Source organism: Bos grunniens, chromosome 12 (assembly GCF_055505025.1).
Source record: "Bos grunniens cultivar Pamir isolate PY7600 chromosome 12, Bosgru_T2T1.0, whole genome shotgun sequence".
NCBI lineage: Eukaryota > Metazoa > Chordata > Mammalia > Artiodactyla > Bovidae > Bos > Bos grunniens.
In genome coordinates this window covers 55,247,237-55,270,933 of record NC_141176.1, presented here as the reverse complement: position 1 = coordinate 55,270,933, position 23,697 = coordinate 55,247,237, and the positions used below count along the sequence as shown (strand labels likewise).

At 38.9% G+C, this 23,697-nt stretch overlaps 1 long non-coding RNA gene across 1 annotated transcript in view; it reads right to left on the bottom strand.

Annotated features, from left to right (window-relative positions):
- Positions 1-23,697, bottom strand: part of LOC147361792 (uncharacterized) — a 263,465-nt gene that overhangs the window by 159,407 nt on the left and 80,361 nt on the right. The gene's annotated exons all lie outside the window — the stretch shown is intronic.

Genomic DNA, 23,697 nt, shown 5'->3' with positions numbered 1-23,697 from the left:
AAGGAAGGAAGGAGAGGGTGGAACAAATGGAGAGAGTAGCAAGGAAGCATGCTGCTGCTAAGTTGCTTCAGTCGTGTCTGACTCTATGTGACCCCATAGACGGCAGCCCACCAGGCTCCCCCATCCCTGGGATTCTCCAGGCAAGAACACTGGAGTGGGTTGCCATTTCCTTCTCTAAAGCATGAAAGCGAAAAGTGAAAGTGAAGTCGCTCAGTCGTGTCTGACTCTTAGCGACCCCATGGACTGTAGCTTACCAGGCTCCTCTGTCCATGGGATTTTCCAGGCAAGAGTACTGGAGTGGGGTGCCATTGCCTTCTCTGGGACAAGGAAGCATATTCAACAGCATATGTAAACAACAGCCCATGGAAATTTGCTGTATGACTCAGGGAACTCAAACCCTGGCTCTGTAACAACCTAGAGGGGTGAGATGCGGAGGGAGATAGGAGGGAGATTCAAGAGGGAGGGGACTTATGTACACCTATGGCTAATTTATGTTGATGTATGGCAAAAATGAAACCAATATTTTAAAGCAATTTTTCTTCAATTAAAAATAAATTTTAAAAAAAGATACAATCCTAATGCAAGACGCAGAAGCTTCCATGTTGACACACACCCTCAAGCAGGCAGTAATGATGAGGCCGTTGTCACCTTCAGCCACTGCTACCTGGCTGCAGCCCTGCCTGACTGTCCTTTCACACCTGGGGACATCTTCTGAGGGCCGTGGCCCTCTGACTTGCCAGGCTAGAGGAAACCATGACAGCACAGCTCCCTGGAGCAGTGGTACAAATCTAACATCGACGCTATCCCCATAGTTAGCGTGGTACAGTAGACAGCAATTTCAAGTGAACCTCTTGAAAAGCATCCCCAAATTTTATAAGTTCCAAATTCCATGAAACCTGAACCCATCCCTGGGATTACCATTTGTGAGGTGGAACTACAGAGAGAGTTTTTGGAGAGGAAGGGAAGTACACTTGATTTCTTGATATGTCTGGCTTGAGGCCTTGTAGAATTCATACAAAGCCAATTGGTTGGTAAATACATGATCTGGAGAATAGCACTAAAATCCAATTCTTCTGATCCTTGGTATATGACTGTCATAAGACATCAGAAAACTTTCATTTAACAAAGGACCCATGGAGAAGCCTTCTGCCTAGTCTAGGCATTCTCCTAGAAGTCACCTAACAATCCCCAAGTCTTATCATTTCTTTTTTCTTTTTTGTCTTTAAAAACATAATACAAACAAATGTGAGGACTTGGGGCCACAGTATAGGAATTTTATTTTTCACCAACAAACTTCTGAAACAAGGAAGAAAATACAATATCCCCTCTTATCCACAGCTTCACTTTCCACGGTTTCAGTTTCCTGTGGTCAATCATGGTCTGAAAGTATTATCTAGAAAATTCCAGAAATAACCAATTCATAAATTTAAAGTTGCATGCTGTTCTAAGTAGCATGACAAAATCTCATGTTGTCTTGCTTCATCCTGCCTCATCCAGCCAGGGACATGAACCATCTCCTTTTCCAGACTATTCAGCTGGTTAGTCACTCTGTGGCCACTGTGTTATCTGCTCAACTGCCATGGTATTGTAGTGCTTGTGTTCAAGTCACCCTTATTTTACTTGATAATGGCCCTAAACCACAAGAGTAGCCATGCTGGCAACTCAGTTATGCCAAAGAAATGCCATAACATCTTTTCTTTAAGGGAAAGGTGAAAGTTGACTTAAGAGAAAAAATCATATGCTGAGGTTGCTAAGTTCTATGGTAAGAATGGAATTAGAGGACGAGATGGCTGGATGCCATCAGTAATGCAATGAATATGAACTTGGGCAAATTCCAGGAGATGGTGAGGGACAGGGACGCCTGACATGCTGCAGTCCATGGGCTGGCAAAGAATCCAGTACAACTGGGCGACTGAACAACAGCAACAACATGATAAGAATGGATCTTCTAGCCATGAAATTGTAAAGAAGGAAAAAGAAAATGGTGCTAGTTTTGCTGTCTCACTTCAAAATGCAGAAGTTACAGTCATGGTGCCTGAGAAGTGCTTAATTAAGGTGAAAAAGGCATTACATTTGTGCAATAAGATATTTTGATAGAGACACCACATCCTCATAACTTTCATTACAGTATTTAGCTATAATCTGTGCTGCCGCTGCTGCTGCTAAATCGCTTCAGTCATGTCTGACTCTGTGCGACCCCGTAGACGGCAGCCCACCAGGCTCCCCTGTTCCTGGGATTCTCCAGGCAAGAACACTGGAGTGGGTTGCAATTTCCGTCTCCAATGCACGAAAGTGAAAAGTGAAAGTGAAGTCGCTCAGTCGTGTCCGACTCTTAGCGACCTCATGGACTGCAGCCCACCAGGCTCCTCTGTCCATGGGATTTTCCAGGCAAGAGTACTGGAGTGGGGTGCCATTGCCTTCTCTGTATTCTGTGCTATTATTAGTTATTGTTAATTTCTTACTGTGCTTAATTTACAAATTAAATTTTACCCTAGGTATATATGTATAAGAAAAACATAATATATATAGGGTTTGGTACCATCTGTAGTTTGAGGAATCTGCTGGGGGTTTTGGAATGTATCCCCCTTGGATGAGGGGGTACTGCTGTATTGACCAGTTAACTGCAAAGCACAGGTTTAATATTGCTTTCAAGTTATGGGGACAGATTCACACTTTTCTCCCTTGCCTCTGTTATTAAAAAAAAAAACACACACACACACAAAAACCAGGTGTTCACAAAGCAGCTGATCAGGACAGGATGTGTTCAGCAAAGCCATCTGTACTATATAGAGAGAGCCACACCCCAGACTTGATCCTTCTTAGGAGAGGTTTGAGATGCTCTACACAGTGGTCAAGGATGCTCTGTCCACTCAGAGGCTAGAAGGGAGGCTATAGTATTCCTCCACCAAGGGGAGGCCCTGACATTACTACTCTTACAATGATTCTTTGGTAATAAACTCAAGGAAAATACCATCATCCTGAAGACAAAAATTAATGCGCAAGAGGTACACGGTAGAGACTGCATTCAAATCAAGGACTTCTGTTACCCTGTCTGCCAGATCAGTATCACCTGCATCCAGTCACTTTGCAGCACTGGGGTGTTTGCTGTATGCTCAATTAAAGTCATACTCTGGTGGGAAAAACCAGATTTCCAAATGGTGATTTTATTGATTCAATAAAATTTAAGAAATTCTGCTTATGGAAAAACTCATTAACCAAAACTAATAAATAAGAGTTTACCCTGCAGTCTGGTTCCTCTTTATTTGACAGAATTAAAAATCACTCTGGTACAACTTAGTTTATTTTTCACTTGTTAATTAAGCTTAATAGTTTAGTAATTTGCTTTCTGCTCTAAGCTTGCGAACCCTTCATTCTTTGCAGCACAACTGGCATTCTCCTGCTCTTAACTTTACAGAGCACAGTTACAAAAAAGTTTCACAGAGGTGAAGAGCATGGAGAAGAAAGGAGTTTTACTTGGGCTGATGTAATGACTTAAGGCTCAGACCAGCCTTGAGGGATAGTGTCAGATTGCACCACATGGTTAAGATTCTACAGCTTAATTTCAAGTGCAATGTCCACGTGAGGGACAATATTATTATTGAATCCATGTCCCAGCAAATTTCCACTTCTGTTCAACATATTCTAAAAGAAAAGCCAAAATTGTGCATGCATGGGACACAACCTTTCAATCAATTTTATCCTCTGGCACAAAGATTTTTCTTTAGGAGGCTCCTACTGTACAAACGCTTGTTTGTTCCTTCTTAGTATAAAACATATCAGCTTTTGGTAAAGCAGGAATTTGTTAAAAGTAACTTTGATGGACTATGAATACGTTATAATCCTTGGGAGAAAATGCAAAGCTTGAGGGGCAGCAGTGGAGTCGTCAAGATATTTTGTCACTCCTCAGTTTTCCCTTCAACCTCAGGATAGATGCCCCAACCTCAGGACAGATGCTCTGACCACATCCATTCTAGCCATATAAGTCATACTCCAACCAACCTAGAGTCTCCGGACCAGCCACTGCCCACTAAACGGTAGACCACTAATCAACTCTTACTGCGTAAATCTTAAAATTTAGTAGTTGTAGTAAGTCAGCTGGAGGTGTAGAATCTTTGAAATATATCATATGGTTTGATTTTATAGCAGTCTATTATCCCCTTTCCTCCTCCTTAAGCTATATTGAATTAGGCAAAAAGGATTTTTTTTTAAGGCAGGCAGGAACATTCAAGCTAGTTCAATTATACAGATAAAAGTAAATTATTGTTTTGTCTATGGATACAAATTGAGTAGTACTACTGTAAAAAAAAGTGAAAAGATACACTCCAATGTTCATGGTGGGCTGTGCTTAGTCTCTCAGTCGTGTCCGACTTTTTGTGACCCCCACGGACTACAGTCCACCAGGCTCCTCTAACCATGGGGATTCTCCAGGCAAGAATACTGGAATGGGTTGCCATGCCCTCTTCCAGTGGATCTTCACAACCCAGGGATTGAACCCAGGTCTCTGGCACTGCAGGCAGTTTCTTTACTATCTGAGCCACCAGGGAAGCCCAAGAATACTGGAGTGGGTATCTTATCCCTTCTCCAGGGGATCTTCCTGAACCAGGAATCAAACTGGGGTCTCCTGCATTGCAGGTGGATTCTTTACCAGCTGAGCTACCAAGGAAGCCCCTAATGTTCATAGCAGCACTATTACAATAGCTAAGACACGAGAGCAGCCTAAATGTCCATCAACAGGTGAATAGATAAAGAAGATGTGGTATAAATATATATGTGAACACACACATACACACACATATATACACATACATACATACATACACACAGTGAAATATTACTTAGCCATAAAAAGAATGAAACAGTGCCATCCATAGAAACATGGATGAACCTAGAGATTATCATAGTAAGTGAAGTAAGTCAGACAAAGAAAGATGAATGTTCTATGATACCACCTATATGTGGAATCTAGAAAACATGTTTATAAAACAGAATCAGACTCACAGGCATAGAAAACAAACTTATGGTTACCAAAGGGGAAGGGGGGATGGATAAATTGGGAGTGTGGGATTAACAGATGCACACCATTATAAATAATAAAGTACATAAGCAATAAGAATCCACTATATATCACAGGGAACTATATTCAATATCTTATAACAAGCTATAATGGAAAAGAATAGGAAAAATATAGAGAGATATGCATATATAACTGAATCCTTTGTTGTACACCTGAAACTAATATAATATTGTAAGTCAACTATATTTTAAAAGAGGAAAAAAGACACAAAAACAAACATAAAAGTGAAACGACAAGCCTGCACAAAATAGTTGCTGTTGTTGTTTAGTTGCTAAGTTGTGACTAACTCTTTTGTGACCCCATGGATAATGCCAAATCAGTTTGCAAAGTGGTTGTACCAACTTATGCTTCTACCAGCATTGTGTATGTGTTTCCATTGTTTCACACACTTGCCAGTTTAGGTCTGATATCGTTCATAATTTTAAACATGCAAACTCATTTGAAATATGCAAAAGCAGTGGGTGTTTCCACTTCTCTGTGAAGTTATTGAGATAAAGTCAAAGGGAAAATTCATGAACTATCTTGGCTAAGTCATCAGCTCACTTTTCTCTGTCCTCATGTTCAGAGTGAATCTCACTTAGGTCTGCTGGGTAACCTCTCACTGTTGGGTAATCTCCCACTGTTGGGTAACCTCCAAATTCCTATCACCAGGTCTCTTCTGGTTCTCACTCAATTGCCTATTTGGGATCTCCTTTTGTATGTTTTTTTAAACAATAGCCAACATTTATTGATCACTAATGCCATGCAAGGGATGTTCAAACCACTTTGCCTATATTGACTCATCAACCCCACAGTAGCCTTAGGAGATAGATACATATATAGACAGATACATAGAAAGATTATTGTTCCATCTTAGAGATAGAGAAACTGAGGCAGAGAAAAGCTCAAAAAGTTAATGCAAAACCAACATATCTGTTTCAAGGCCATACTTGCATCCGTTTCTCTATACTGCCTTTCAATATTGAATGTTTAATGTGCATCTCCTTTACCTTCCCATTTCTATACTGGTCACCTGAAATTCATAGAAAAGCTAATAACTATAAATGGCTAGATTGACTCACCTCAGCTCACATGAAAAACCTTCATTGTACATGTGTATTTTTTATCTTTTTTGAAAAGGATTCATTCTCCCCCTACTACTGAGAGGTTTTACTCTTTAACCATTTTGATCTAAGTAACAAGTGGATTGATTTTAGAGTTTTTATATTTGCATAATTTCCTCTCAGTTGTTAATCTACTTAGTATTTGATTTGGAATCTTGAATTTTTACTTAACTTTAGACACCTGACTTACTGTCACAAATTTTCCTTAAAACAAAAATAGAAATACGTGCCTAATACTCCATCACACAGATAAACTATAAATTACTTCTTTCATTTCTCTACTGTTAGACACTTATATTATTTCTAGATAGATTATGTTGTTTAATACAATTAATAGTTTCTTTTTGTACTATGTTTATGCACATTATTTTTGCTGGTGCATAGAAAAATTATTAAATGTTATTTATCTTATGCCAAGTCAGTTCACTAAACTTTTAAAATAATTATAGCTTCTACAAATAATAGTCAGTTGATTCTTTACTGTTTACAAGAGTGTACAAATAATATATAATAAAAATAATGAATAGAAATAATATTTTTCCTTCCCTAAAACATAATTTTTATTTGTTCCTCATTCAAGTACATCCAAACTAACATTAAGTGATAACATTTATCACTTCTTGAGCATGAAATAGTTCTAGACGCCATCTTAATTGCCTCAGAAACATTATATATTATTTATTAGTTCATCATTTCCTAGATTTTTCCTACTTTAAAAATATCTCCAATATTGTTTAGTATCTGATTAGCTATTGGTTTGAAATGGATATAGTTTATCATGCTAAGAAAAGTAAATTCAGTTTTTTAATTAATTTATTTATTTTAATTGGAGGCTAATTACTTATAATATTGTAGTGGTTTTTGCCATACACTGACATAAATCAGCCATAGGTGTACATGTGTTCCCCATCCTGAACCCCCCTCCCACCACCCTCCCCATCCCATCCCTCAGGGTCATCCCAGTGCACTGGCCCTGAGCATGCATCGAACCTGTCTCTGTCTCATGCGTCGAACCTGGACTGGCAAGCTAGTTCACATATGATAATATACATGTTTCAATGTTATTCTCTCAAATCATCCCACCCTCACCTTCTCCCACAGAGTCCAAAAGTCTATTCTTTACATCTGTGTCTCTTTCACTGTCTTGCATATAGGGTCATCGCTACCATCTTTCTAAATTCCATATACATGCATTAATATACTGTATTGGTGTTTTTCTTTCTGACTTACTTCACTCTGTATAATAGGCTCCAGTTTCACCCACCTCATTAGAACTGATTTAAATGCATTCTTTTTAATAGCTGAGTAATATTCCATTGTGCATATGTACCACAGCTTTCTTATCCATTCTCCTGCTGATGGATGTCTAGGTTGCTTCCATGTCCTGGCTATTATAAACAGTGCTGCGATGAACATTGGGGTACACGTGTCTCTTTCCCTTCTGGTTTCCTCAGTGTGTATGCCCAGCAGTGGGATTGCTGGATCATAAGGCAGTTCTATTTCCAGTTTTTTAAGGAATCTCCACACTGTTCTCCATAGTGGCTTTTCTAATTTGCATTCCCACCAACAGTGTAAGAAGGTTCTCTTTTCTCCACATCCTCTCCAGCATTTATTGTTTGTAGACTTTTTGACAGCAGCCATTCTGACCAGCATGAGATGATACCTTATTGTGGTTTTGATTTGCATTTCTCTGATAACAAGTGATGTTGAGCATCTTTTCATGTGTTTGTTAGTCATATGTATGTCTTCTTTGGAGAAATGTCTGTTTAGTTCTTTGGCCCATTTTTTGATTGGCATTTATTTTTCTGGAATTGGGCTGCATGAGCTACTTGTACATATTTGAGATTAATTCTTTGTCAGTTGCTTCATTTGCTACTATTTTCTCCCATTCTGAAGGCTGTCTTTTCACCTTGCTTATAGTTTCCTTCATTCTGCAAAAGCTTTGAAAGTAAACTCATTTTAAAAAATTTTTTTCACAGAAAAGTTCTAAGGCTAGTACTATGAATTCCTATATATCCTCACCCCATTCCCCCTAATTTGACAATTACATAATCACAGTGCATTTATCAAAACTAAGAAATTCATACTGGTATATACTATTAAATAAATTCAAATTTTAAATCTCCAGTTTTCTCACTAATTTGCTTTTTCTTCCCCAGGATCCCATATAGGGTACCGTATTGCACCTAGTCCTCTTGTCTCCTTCATTTCCTATAGTCTCTGACAGTTTCTCAGTCTCATTTTTGATGAACCTGATAACTTTGAAGAGCTCTGGTCAAGTATTTTCATCAGTGCTCCTCAATTTGACATTCTCTGATGTTTTTCTCATGATTAGAGTTATGGGCTTGGGGAAAGAATACCACAGACAAACCCACCTCTTATCACAGCATATAAGTTATTACATTCTATCAGTCTCACTTGTCTCTGGTGTTAACCTTGCTTAAGGCAGCATTTGCTAGGTTTCCCCATTACAAAATTACTACTTCTTCCCTCTTCCATACTCTATTCACCAAGCTAGTCATTAAATCTAGCCTACCTTCACCTTCTGGAGGAGAAAATACTGATATATATTATTTAAAATTATTCTATAAGGAAGATTGGTCTCATTTCTTCTGTTTCTTGATTCACAAAATATTGATTTCTATTAGTATGGACTCATAGATATTCACTTCATACTTTGGGTTAGATTCCAATTTACATGCTGTGTGCTCAGTTGTATCCAACTTTCTGCAACCCCATGGGCTGTAGCCTGCCAAGCTTCTCTGTCCATGGAATTTTTCAGGCAAGAATACTGGAATAGATTGCCATTTCCTACTCCAGGGAATCTTCCTGACCCAGAGATGAAACCCACGTCTCCTACATTGGCAGCAGATTCTTTACCATTATGCTACCTGGGAAGCCATCAGTTCAGTTCAGTTCAGTCGCTCAGTCGTGTCTGACTCTTTGTGACCCCATGAACCACAGCACGCCAGGCTTCCCTGTCCATCACCAACTCCTGGAGTTCACTCAGACTCACGTCCATTGAGTCAGTGATGCCATCCAGCCATCTCATCCTCTGTTGTCCCCTTCTCCTCCTGCCCCCAATCCCTCCCAGCATCAGAGTCTTTTCCAATGAGTCAACTCTTTGCATGAGATGGCCAAAGTACTGGAGTTTCAGCTTCAGCATCATTCCTTCCAAAGAAATCCCAGGGCTGATCTCCTTCAGAATGGACTGGTTGGATCTCCCTGCAGTCCAAGGGACTCTCAAGAGTCTTCTCCAACACCACAGTTCAAAAGCATCAGTTCTTTGGTGCTCAGCCTTCTTCACAGTCCAACTCTCACATCCATACATGACCACAGGAAAAACCATAGCTTGACTAGATGGACCTTTGTTGGCAAAGTAATGTCTCTGCTTTTGAATATGCTATCTAGGTTGGTCATAACTTTCCTTTCAAGGAGTAAGAGTCTTTTAATTTCATGGCTGCAGTCACCATCTGCAGTGATTTTGGAGCCCCCCAAAATAAAGTCTGACACTGTTTCCACTATTTCCCCATCTATTTCCCACGAAGTGATGGGACCGGATGCCATGATCTTAATTTTCTGAATGTTGAGCTTTAAGCCAACTTTTTCACTCTCCACTTTCACTTTCATCAAGAGGCTTTTGAGTTCCTCTTCACTTTCTGCCATAAGGGTGGTGTCATCTGCATATCTGAGGTTATTGATATTTCTTCCAGCAATCTTGATTCCAGCTTGTGTTTCTTCCAGTCCAGCATTTCTCATGATGTACTCTGCATATAAGTTAAATAAGCAGGATGACAATGTACAGCCTTGACATACTCCTTTTCCTATTTGGAACCAGTCTGTTGTTCCATGTCCAGTTCTAACTGTTGCTTCCTGATGCATACAGATTTCTCAAGAGGCAGGGAAGCCATAGTACTACATTATTTGTCTTATTGCTCAAATTGTTTTCAAGTTTTGGCCAGTTGGCTTTCTCAGTTGACTCCAGTGTCCCTTGACATGCCCCCAGCATTTGTTGTTGTTGTTTCATTCATTCTTTTTGCCTCTTTGAATATTTCATTACTTTTTGGCATGGTTCTCCAAGCTTATCTTGTACTTTTACTGGTCCAGTCCTAGAAACAGCCATTTCTTAGAAGAGTCTTAGTTCTTTTTATTGGAGAATGGTATTTAAAAAACAAGATCTGAACACTCTATGTTGTGTTCTGTTTTGCTTTTGAAGTGCTATTTTGCATCCCAATGTTCATGGCACCATTATTTATAATAGAAAAGATATGGAAGCAACATAAGTGCCCATTAGTAGATGAATGGATGAAGATGTGGTATACATATACAGTGGAATATTACCCAGCCATATAAAAGAATGAGATTTTGCCATTTGCAACAGCATGGATGGATCTGGAGGATACTATGCTTAATGAAATAAATCAGATAGAGAAAGGCAAGTACTGTATGTTTTCACATATATGTGGAACGTAAACTTTTAAAACAAAGAATGTATATAAACAAAACAGAAACAGACTCACAGATGCAAAGAACAAACTAGTGGTTGCTGGAGAGGAATGGGAGGAGGGGCAAGATAGGTGAAAGAGGATAAGAGATACAAATTACTAGGTATAAAATAAATAAGTTACAAGGATATGATGTATATAGCACAAGGAATATAGCAGGTATTTTATAATAACTTCATATAAAGTATAATCTATAAAAATATTGAATCACTATGTTGTATACTTGAAACTATTACCATATTTTAAGTCAGTTATACTTCAGTGAGGGGGCTTCCCTGGTAGCTCAGACAGCAAAGTGTCTGCCTACAATGTGGGTTTGATCCCTGGGTCAGGAAGATCCCCTGGAGAAGGAAATGGCAACCCACTCCAGTATTCATGCCTGGAAAATCCCATGGACCAAGGAGCCTGGTGGGCCACAGTTCATGGGGTCGTAAAGAGTCGGACACGACTGAGCGACTTCACTCACATACTTCAGTGAAAAAATTAAAGGTCTTGTTTTACTTAAAAAAACTGTAATATATACATATAACATAAAATTTACCATCAGTACCATTCGTATGTGTACAGTTCAGTGACATTAAGTACATTTACATTGTGTGGTATGCTGCTCAGTCTCAGTTGTGTCCAACACTTTGTGACCCTGTGGACTGTAGCCCGCCAGGCTCCTCTGTCCATGGGATTATCCAGGCCAGAATACTGGAGTGGGCTGCCATTTCCTCCTCCAGGGGGATCTTCCCAACCCAGGGATCAAACCGTATCTCCTGTAGTTCTTGCAGTTGGTAGGCAGTTTATTTACCACTGAGTCGTCTAGGAAGCCCTACATTTACATTGTTATGCAACTTTAACCACCATCTATCCACAGAACTCTTTTCATTTCATTGCAAAAATGAGATTCTATGCCTACTAAACAATAACTCATTGTTTCCTCCCTCCCAACCTCTGGCAAGCACTCTTCTAAATTCTGCCTCTATGCATTTTACTACTACAGGTACCTCGTATAAGTGGAATCATACAGTATTCATCCTTTTTTAACTGACTTCTTTCACTTAATGTAATAGCCTCAAGGTTTATCCATGTTATAGCATGCGTCATAATTTCCTTCCTTTTCAAGGTTGAATAATATTCCACTATATGTATGTATGTATATATATATATATATACATATACATATATATATACACCACATTGTGTGGGCCCACTCATCTCTCGATAAGACGCTTGTGTTGTTGGCAGTCCCTACGTATTGTGGATAATGCTGCTATAAACATGGTGTACAAATATCTCTTTGAGTCTCTGCTTTCAATTCTTTGGGTTATATACCTAGAAGTGGAATTGCTAGATCATATGGTAATTCTATAGACCTTTTTTTTTGAGGAATGTCTATACTATGTTTTGGGCTTCCCTGGTGGCTCAGATGGTAAAGAACCTGCCTGCAATGTGGAAGACCTCGGTTTGATCCTGAGGTTGGGAAGATCCCTTGGAGAAGGGAATGGAAATCCAATCCAGTATTCTTGCCTGGAGAATCTCATGAACAGAGGAGCCTGGCAGGCTACAGTCCAGGGGGTAGCAAAGAGTCAGACATGACTGAGTGACTAACGCGCGTGCGCACACACACACACACACACTCACACGCACACACTATGTTTCAGAGCATGTGCATCATTTTACATTCACATCAATAAAGTCCAAGGATTCCAATTTCCCCACATTCTCCCCAGCAACTCCCAAATCATACAATGGACAACACCAAGAGTGAGCCCTAACATTTGTACTTTAGGTGATGATGGTATGTCAATGTAGGTTCATCAATTGTAACAAATGCACCATTTGAGGCGGTTGTTGATAATGGGGGAAGCTATGCATATGTAGGGGCCAAGGGTATGTGAAATAGCTTTGTACTTCTCTCTCAATTTTAATGCAAACCTAAAACTTCTCTAAAATGAAGCCTTTTAAAAAAAGATTTAAAAACGTAAACATAATATTTCTCAGCATTTCTTTATGGCCACAGTGAGTCTGTTGAATGGGTTGAATTGAACCTATGGGAATGGGCCAACAACTGCATCTGGACAGTGTCATCTGAGAGAATTAATACACTCATTTTTAACAGCCTCAAATGAAACAGTCTATTTGACTTCCTTCTAGAAATCTCTCATAGTAGTTCGTCCTTAGCTCTACCTACAAATGAAACAGTAGACATTTGATATTCATTTATTAAATCTCTGGGATGCTATTTGCAGTGAAAATGCTATCCAAGCAATCACTAGCAGTATTTAATACAACTTTTTAAATAATTGGTATGAGAATAAGCTGACAACTTAGCAAAGAATGTTGAGAGGTGAACAAACTTTTTGGAACCATATTGCTTTTCTTTGACAGACTCAGAAAGGATAAACTTGTAAGGGAAAAAAAAAAAAAAAACACTTTTCAAATTGGCTGATTTAACAGCCTCTTCTCACTAGAGAAAAATCTCTTCAGTCTGATGAGGATAAAGCAATCTAAATGGAAATATTGGTTCCCACAGATTTCTATCGGCTTTGATGATAAAACCTTCTGCCTCATCTATTGCCTTTTGATCTAGCTGAGAAAGGATGCTGGGAGAGGCTTGGGCCAGGCTCCTTCAATGACCAGCTGCTGATACAGCTGTGGCTTGTTAAGGCCACAGGACAAGGAAAAGTTCCAGCATGTTTCCTGTTTTATCACATTCTTAAGTTAACATTATATTACTGAGAAAAGTGATATCCACACAGATGCAGAAATATGGTATGTACTGAAGGCCAAACGGATGGTAAAAATGAGAATCCAGCTACATATTTCAAGAAATTATTAAGATGTAAAAGCTTATCAATAGCACCTTTATTCCAACGTAGCAATTTGAAACAAAGATCTGCTTTTAGATAGTTTACTCGTCTAAGATTGATGGGGAGAGAGTCCGAAGTCTCCGGAGAAACATACTTTCTGCTCTCAAGTATCCAGATGGATTTGCATCCTAGATCCAACCTCAGAGGCTTAAGGAATGCTGCAGAAGGCCTCCAGCTGATAGGGGGGATCTTAACTATGACTCTCCCTGCTTTCCATTAAGGAAATGAGAAGCAACTCACTTTTTACAAGGTGTTAACTAAGCTTGGCTGAGCAGCCCAACTGAAAAATCAAACATGCCCAAACACTTCATGTTTATGAAAACAAACTCCATTAACGTGCCTGGCTTCCCTTTTCATAAAATTGCAGATGATTTACTGCATATCTTAGTGCAGTTCCAATTTTCCTGTAAAATACATGTTCTGTATTATGTTGGGCACATTTTAGGCGATCAATGTGTGATTGCTGAATTGAATTAGAATTGATTTGTTTTCCATGAAAATTATAATAGAGGATTTTATAGAACCAGTGACTATCCAACTGGCATAAAAGAGAGTATTTATACAAGCTATGAGAGCTGGTATGTACTCCTAAAAGGAAGTTAAACATATTTTTTTAATACCACAGTGTTCACCCTTCCAAAGTTGGACTTAAAAGGAAGAAGAACAAATTCTCTAACAACATGCTCCATCAAGTTGCATCTCATTACAACGAGTCATTCAGAGTCATTTAAGTGTCTCCAAACCCCTATATATCTGATTATTTAAATTATGCTAGTAAACACAATTCTAGAATTTTCTCATTAAAAACATTCTTTCCAGGATAATATCTACTCTCTCTTTGTCCATTAAAAAAAGATATTCATTAATAAAGCATTTTCTCCACATGGCCAAAGGCACCTTTCTGCTCTTTTCTAACTCTCTACCATTGTTCTAAAGAGGAGAATGGATCAAGAATAATGAGATCCACAACTGTCCAGTCACTTCTCTAGAGCTATGGTCTGTTCCCAAGAGGGATGTTCGCACCCAGGACAGGGCAAGTCAAGCCTTCAGACTGTGGACAAATGCCATTTGAATTGTTATTTAAATTTATTTTCATCTAAAGTTAAGAAGAAATAGATTAAATACAAATAGAAGTACATGTATAACTTATGAATAAGTATATCCATATATATGTATATGGGGACTTCCCTGGTGGCTCAGATGGTAGAGTCTACCTGCAATATAATAGGCACAGGAGAAGTGCCTGAGTCAGGAAGATCCTGGTGGAGGCAATGGCAACCCACTCCAGTATTCTTGTCTGGAGAATCTCATGGACAGAGAAGCCTGGTGGGCTACAGTCCATGGAGTCACAAAAAGATGGACACAACTGAGCGACTAAGCATGCACATGCACACATATTTGGCAGGTTAAAATAAATTATGTTCCTCTATAGCCATGTAAAGTGATACAGTTCCTTGAATTTTTAGTTCAGTTAAGTAAATAAAACTAAACTTTACTGATTTGTCACTTGCACACTCTAGGTCTTGCAATCAATTTAAAACACTGTTTTACCCTTAGTGCCAAAAGCCACGTGGAAGGGCTAATTGTATAATACACTTTCAGTCCTAAAGACTGTTGGTTTTTGAGAATCAGAATCTAGAAGAGTTTTCAATTAAGGGTAGTCAAGCTAAAATTATAATCATATGGTCTTCAAATATTTATGGAGCACTTAGTATGATCCACTGAAGATAAAAAAGGTAATAAATATTACTTAGTATTTCCTTCTCTCAAGTATTAGGTAATGAGATCAAGTGATGAACCAAAGTAGAATTGGTGATTCCTATCTTTATGGAGTTTAGAGGCTAGTGGCAAAAAGACGCAAACTTAAATAAAATGGAGAAAGTTTTAAGCAAGATATGAACAAAGCCTTGTAGATAGTTTCTCCATGATTACCCCTCTCTGCTCCTTCGTTCAGATTTCCACTGCTTTGGCCTCTTTGGCTACTCCTCAGCCCCCTCTGTATGTATTTTACCTGACCATTGTCATTTAGGTGACAATGGATGGTAATGAGTTTAATCTGATTGAAAAAGGCCCTGATGCTGGGAAAGATTAAAGACAGAAGGAGAATAGGGCCAGAGAGGATGAGACGGTTGGATGGCATCACCGATTCAAGGGACATGAACTTGGGCAAACTGCGGGAGATGGTGAGGGACAGGGAAGCCTGGTGTGCTGCAGTCCATGGTGTCGTGAAGAGTCTAACACAACTTGGTGACTGAATAACAACAGTTTGATTAATCCTGGCCTTTCTGAAGTTCCCTGGAAATATAACAGGGTAACTCAACAGAAATGAGATATCCACAGAAAACCTAAAGAAGGGAAGCCAGGGGCAGGAACTGGGAAAGCCAGAGTAGGCAAGAGGTGAAGGATTTTTATGAGATAGGCTTCTGAGAGAAACAAAGATAATTTCACAGAGAGCAGCAAGCTCTGAAAGTCGCAGGTAGGAAACCCTGTGGGTCCCACTCCTGTAGGATATTTCCTTTCTCTTGAATGATTTTTAAATGATTCAAAGTAATTGTCTTTTATTTATTTTAATTTTATTTTCACTGATTTTTGACCATGCTGGGTCTTTGTTGCTGCACACGGGGTTTCTCTAGTCGTGATGAGCAGGGCTACTTTCTGTTGGAATGTATGGGCTTCTCATTCCAGTGACTTCTCTTCTTGTGGAGCCTCAGCTCTAGGTGCATGGGCTTAGGAACCCTGAGGCTTGTGCGATTGTCCAGGTCCAGGGATAGAACCCATGTCCCCTGCACTGGCAGGTGGATTCCTAATCACTGGACCACCAAGGAAGTCCCTAATAATCATTTTAAACTCATGGATTCTCTTAGATTGGAAGTCTCTTTGGATGGTTATGGCAACTTCCTTCTGATTTTTTAAGCTCAGCTTCTTTCCAATTAGCACAAGGCTCAATACAAAGCGAGAAGTTAGTCCTTCCAGAAGCAGTTATTGGATGGTACCTCAAACAAGGCCAGTGACAGTCATGTCAGGGACACAGAGATGTATGTAAAAAGCAGTAACATGCCATTTTGACTGAATGAGAAAGGACTCACTTATCTCCCTCTTACAAATGCTCAGAAATGCTGTGAGCATTGGGTATTTGAAAAATGACTTTGAGAGATTGCTTTCAGCCACCAGGCAGCACCAAGAAATATATCATGTCAATATAATATTATTAGATTTCCATCGCGTATCTTCAGTCACAACCTTGTCTGTGTTAGGCACTATCCTTTGCAAAGCCTTCAGGAGACTCTATGGTGGGTAGTGATTCAGGAAGAGATGCGAAGAGTTGCCCATTTCTCAGACGTGGTGGGTGCACTTTGTGGGAATGGTGATGATCATAATCACAGCGATAATGATAAGGTCCCCAGCTGTCGGCTGAAATTCCTTTCTGGGAAACAGCTGGAGATTCATTCTCTAAGGAGCGCATCTGGCTTGATTTGCCAGCACTCAAATCCCATTGATCTGGTTCGGTTCCAGCCCTCTGTACTCACAGTTCAAAGAGCAGGGAGGCCTGTAAAGAAATTACTGCCATATTGTTCAATCGGCCACAGCGAGCCGTATATACGATTATAATTAGGAACACATTAAGGGAAGCAGCTCCGTGGAGATAAGCTACTTGACTGCATACGCTTTTTGATGAGGGCTTAGCGCCAATCCGAGAAGAAAAAGATTAAATGTTTGTTACCAATCCTTTTGAACTTGTGGCAGAACATGTGGTAAAGTATTTTTGATTCAAATTAAAAGCATCCTAGGATAAAAATAACCCTGTTCTCCCAGGCCTTTCCAAGTGAAACCATTTGGAGGCTGATTTATTATAGAGCCCTTAACCCCCTTTCCACCCGCATGATTAACGTAAGCATTTCTGAATCCCATGTAAGCCTGGACAGGTATTTGTCTTGTTACACATCTGTGGAACAAATGGCAATACAAATTAGACACTCAACAGATGTAAGTTTTCAAAGGCTGGGCAAATTTAATTTGACTGTGCATGTAAATAAAAAGTTCACTGAGCACTGAGGTCAGGGATGTGGGTTACAGGTAGAGAGGGTGATGGCTTCAAATGTCACCCAGAGGCCAGCCATTCAGAAACTCTGAAGAAGGGGCTTCCTAAACCAAGCAGGGAAAACACAGACTGCTATGGCAGCCCCAGTGAGCCAAGTGTGGGGAAGGCTGAAAAAGAAAAGATGGGGTTTGAACCACATCATCAAGAAAGGCTTTCCATGGTCATTAGGAAGAAAAAAAAAAAAAGGGCCAGATGACCATGTCAGATATTCTAAGCTTCCATGTTGAGAGAAGCATGGTTTAGTGGTTTCCTCTGGGTGTGGAGAACAGAAAGTTTGTTCCAGATTCAGCCTGTTACTTCCTCTGTGGCCTTGGGCAAGTCTCTTAACCTCTCTGTGCCTGTTAATTTGCAAAACTGGGTTACTGGTTTTTAACCCACTGCCAGGAATCTAAGGTTCCTGAATATTCTTCGTAAGTGACTGCTGACCCATTGAAAAGAACACTACATATTTTTTACAAGTTGGAAAAGTTTGTAAATGCATGACATTATTTGTCAAAAGAATACTTTAGCTTAAGTTGGTTTTAATTCTATCATGTGTTATTTTAATTTCCATAAACAGCAAAGTCCCTAGAGGTAAAGGAAAAAACAATACAATATTTTCTCACATCCTCTCACCTAACTTCCATCCCACCCAACATACACACATACACACACCACACCATTTCCTCTTCCCATTGTGAATTCTGAAGACTTTTCCCTGTATAATTTCCTCCCTGATAATGTAGTCAATAGCAGTAATGCTAAACTTCTAAAAGCAGTGCAAATCAATAGGTATTACACAAGTGCTTTTTGGTACTTAAATTATCAAACTGTCAAGATGCCCATATTCTATTATCTAAAGTAGGCTTCTCCAAGTTCCCAAGGATGTTCATAGGTGTTTAATGTACAGAGCTCTTTGATCATATCATTTCAGAACATATTTGATTAAATCCAGTAATATGACTTGCTTGAATATGATAATATATATTGTGAACTTCTAAGAGAGGAAAATGTCATGTTTTCCTAACTTTTTTGGATCCTCTTACCACTGAATTCTCTCAGACTTCTTATTCCGAGAAAACAATTGGGGAAATACTCATCTAAAGGGTTTTGTTGGACTTTTGCTGTTTGAGAAAGGTTAATAAATGTGTGGCTTTTTAAACTGCAGGAAAGTTATGTCCCATCCAAATAAGACTGATGGAGAGTGAGAATTTCCCTTTAGAAAGGACATTAAGATAAATGGACAGGTATTCTTTCATGCTCTTACTTCCACCAAGAAGATACTGTTGCTATTACAGTAGACCTGAGTTATGGTTGTTGTTCAGCCACTCAGTTGTGTCTGACTGTGACCCCATGGACTGCAGCAAGCCAGACTTCTCTGTCCTTCACTATCTCCTGGAGCTTGCTCAAACTCATGTCCAGTTAGTTGAATCTGCAAGAAAGGAACCTCCAACGTGGAAGGAAGACTACAAAGGTATTCTTGGATTTTTTTTCTGTTATGATCCCTTTATTATTAAATGGTATCTTCTTTTATTTCTTTATTTGTTATTTAAGAATAGTTGAATTATAATGTGTGTCAATTACTGCTATATAGCAAAGCAACTCAGGTATGTATAAAAAGACCCTGATGCTGGGAGGGATTGGGGGCAGGAGGAGAAGGGGACGACAGAGGATGAGATGGCTGGATGGCATCACCGACTCAATGGACATGAGTTTGAGTGAACTCCGGGAGTTGGTGATGGACAGGGAGGCCTGGCATGCTGCGATTCATGGGGTCGCAAAGAGTCGGACATGACTGAGCGACTGAACTGAACTGATACATATTTTATTTCATATTCTTTTCCATCATAGTTTATCCCAGGATATTGAATATTGTTCCTGTGCTATACAGCAGGACCTTGTTGTTTATCCACCCTAGATACACCAATTTGCATCTGCTAATCCCAAACTCATCCTAACTCTCTCTCATCCCTCTCCCTTTTGGCAACTACCAATCTATTCTCTATGTTTCTGATCCTGTTTCTGTTCATTCGTGCCATATTTCAGATTCCACCTATAAGTTGTATCATATGGTATTTGCTTTTATCTTTCTGACTTACTTCATTTACTATGATAATCTCTGGTTGCATCCATGTTTCTGCAAATGGGATTATTTCATTCTTTTTTATAGTTGAGTAGTATTCCGTTGTATACATGTAACACATCTTCATCCATTCATCTGCCGACGGACATTGAGGCTGTTTCCATGTCTTGGCTATTGTGAATAATGCTGCTATGAACATAGGGGTGCATGTATTTTTTTAAATAGATGCCGAGGAGTGAGAGTGCAGGCACTTATGGTAACTCTGTTTTTAGTTTTCTATATACTTGAATTTTTGACTGCAGGGCCTATCCCCCATTGTTCAAGAGTCAACTGTACTCTTTTGCTTTGTTTGGTTTGGTTCTTCGCCATAGGAATAATAATAATAAATGTATTTGAAGCACCCTAACTCTATTATAAATGAGTGCCAGTTACTAGAAGGTCAGACAAACCAAACCTGTACTTGATAATAGTTTTATAAATAAATATATTATGTTGAAATAATCCTTATTTTTCTTTGAAATGCCAATTAGTCAGGAAACTCTTGCTGCTTTATAGCCATTAGTCAAGGAAAGTGAGACTTATGACTCCATAGCCATGTAAGAATAACTCACTGCCTCACTCTTAAGTGGCAAAGTGAAAAGGGAGCCAGGGACATCTTTCAGGTCAAAGCAGAATACATGAAAATGAAAACCCATTAACAACTTTTACAACCGATAGTTAGGTAACCACAGTGCCCTTCCTGTGAGTACGTTTACATCATGTGTTTTTCAGGTCTGGCTTCCCAATTAAGCTCTGAGTTCCTTGAGGTCAGAGACGGCATCTTATTTGCAACCTTTTTCCTGGAATATTCCATAGTGTCTGAGTCACAGTAGGCACCTGTCACACATTTACTCAACTGAACTGACATTAAATTATTTGGAACAAAAATATTTATAAAAATATCTCCTATAATACATAGAGTACAGAGGTCGAATCATATTTTCAAACTGAAGTAGATAAATTTTATATTTCCCTAGGTATTTCTAGGCAGAATATACAGCTCATTTGTGGCTAAAAAAGATGACATAAAAGCATAAAGACCTCATCATATCTATTCTGGGTCATAGCAACCTTGATCAAATGCAATGTTTATCTACATGATTTTTTTTACATTTCTTTAAACTTTTTATTTTGTATTGGGATATAGCCAATTAATAACATTGTGATAGATTCAGGTGAAGAGTGAAGGGATTCAGCCATACATATACATGTATCTATTCTCCCCCAAACTCCCCTCCCACCCAGGCTACCACATAACACTTCATGTGCTCTACAGTAGGTATTCATTCATTCATTATTCATTTTAAATATAGCAGTGTCACTTATTTTAATGACATGAGGAATTTTACTAATATCCCAAGTAAATGTCACTCTTTGATTATAACCTAAGGAGGTGTTTGGAATTTTGATTTTTCTACCCGTCATGGAATTACTCCTGACTACTCTTTTTCACCCAGGTATGTGATAACTCTGTCAATGTTATTGTCAAGACTTTGACAAAAATTTTAAGTCCGTGGCCAAGGGAAGAATTCAGTAGTATGAAAACAAGTTCATTTAACTGATTGACAGCATAAAGAAGGCTGAGTGCTGAAGAATTGATGCTTTCAAATTGTGATGTTGGAGAAGACTCTTGAGGGTCCCTTGGACTGCAAGGAGGTCAAACCAGTCAATCCTAAAGGAAATTAATCCTGAATATTCGTTGGAATGACTGATGCTGAAGCTGAAGCTCAATACCTTGGCCACCTGTTACGAAGAGCTGACTCACTGGAAAAAACTCTGAGATTGGGAAAGGTTGAGGGCAAGAGGAGAAGTGGGCGACAAAGGATGAGGTGGTGGGATGGCATTACTGACTCAATGGACATAATCTGATCAAACTTCAGAAGATGGTGAAGGACAGGGAACCCTGGCATGCTGCAGTTCATGGGATCACAAAAAGCTAGATATGACTTGGCAACTAAATAACAAAAATCAACAGCATTGGAATGTGGGCTTTTTGTTGGCAGTTATGTTCTTATCTAGCCTGCCTTTCTTTGACACATGCAAGGATATTCCAAAACTCTGTCAAACCTTTGCTGACAAAGATATATTTGAGTCCACTGTTATTGTAAATTTGTTACTATGACACCAGTCTCAGAGCTGACACCAACTGCACAATTGAGCTAAAACGATCATAAAAATTGACGTGGTCAAAACTCATGAACAGAAAGAACAATGCTGGTCACCTCATGTCTAGCACAACACATATCTTTACACTCCTGTCTTGGCTGACAATAATATGGTCACTGCTATTGTGCTCACAGTCATGAAATGTGTGGCCAGTGATGTGGCTCCCTTACACTCCTTTGTCCTTGGGCTCTTTATGATGTGAATCCTATACTTTACATTTGTGGGTTGTAATGCATTCATTTTCCTCTGACTGTCAGGTAATTGCCTTAACTGAAGGCTTTTGGATTTTGAGAACAGCCCCTTGAATTATTTTACTATTTATTACAATCTACACCACAAACTCCAGGAGTTACCATCAGGCAGATTGTGGTGCCAGATTATGAATTAAAGGATACATTTTCTATCAGTTTCAAGAAGATTAAAAAAACACACACAATTCATCAGAGAATTAAGTGAAAGAATGCCAGTACATATGAGAATTTAATAAAGACAAAGTAGTAGTTTAATTCATTGGGGAAAGAATGGGTTATTTAATCAATGACAATGATACAGAGAAAGAAAATCAGTCTTGTACCATTTAGTTCAGATGGAGTCAAGATAATAGTAAATAATACATTGATAAAAAATATTTGAAGAAGATTTAGAATACCTTGTGCAATTTTAAGCAACACAGGAAACAGAAGATATTAGAGTCAAAGGACCAACTTAGAATAGGAAAAATTAGCTTTCAGTTAAATAATAAGGGGCAAATACATAATGTTCATCATGATAGATATATAGATAAACAAGTTATAGATAGGTGCATGATCAGTCTTTCAGTCATGTCTGACTCTTTGCAACCCCAAGGACTGTAGCCCATCAGGCTCCTCTGCCCATGGGATTTTCGAGGCAAGAATACTGGAGAAGGTGGCCATTTCTGTCTCCACGTGATGGTCCCGACCCAGGGATCAAACCCGCATCTCCTGAGTCTCCCACATTGGCAGGTGGTTTCTTTACCATTGAGCCACCTGGGAAGCCCCATAGATAGGTAGATATTACCAATAAAAGAAAAAAAGAACTATCCCATTTATAGGAATGGGATAATTGTAGGCAGCTCATGGAAGAGAAAATCCAAATGACAGTTGTGTGAAAGGATGCTCAATTTCACTAGCATTCAGGGAAGGGAAACTTAATGGGAAAATAATGTATTACTTTATCAATTTGCCCTCAAACTAGCCAAAGTTATGAACAAGAATACTTGTTACAGATTTGGATAAAAGGAAATAATACAATTTGAATAAAAAGTGAACACACACACACACACAGAGTGTTGGAAAGATAAAGGGCTGCAGTCTCTTTTAGAAAGCAATGTGGCAAAATCTATTATATTAAATATACTCTTCAATACAAAATTCTGTCTGGTCATCCTATAGAAAAAAATATATACACTATATAAGTATCTCAGGCAACATTGTTTGAATATATTTCACTTAGAATTGTTTCAAGTAGTAAAAAGAAGACTAAGTGGAAACAAACGGAAGTCTGCTTATAAACGAGTGATTGAATCCACATGGCATAACTCTATCACGGAATATTATGCAGCCACTAGAGATAAGAAAATAGAAGTAGACCATTTGATAGAGTAGAAGTATTTTCATGTGTTATTGGTAATTTAGCAAGTAAGTGCAGAAAGGTTCTGATACAATCTCTTAATAAAAATGATTAAAAAATCTCCATTATTCATGTGCATAGGTATGTGTGTGTGTATATGTGTGTGTATTATGTATATATTTACATGTGCATGTATGTATA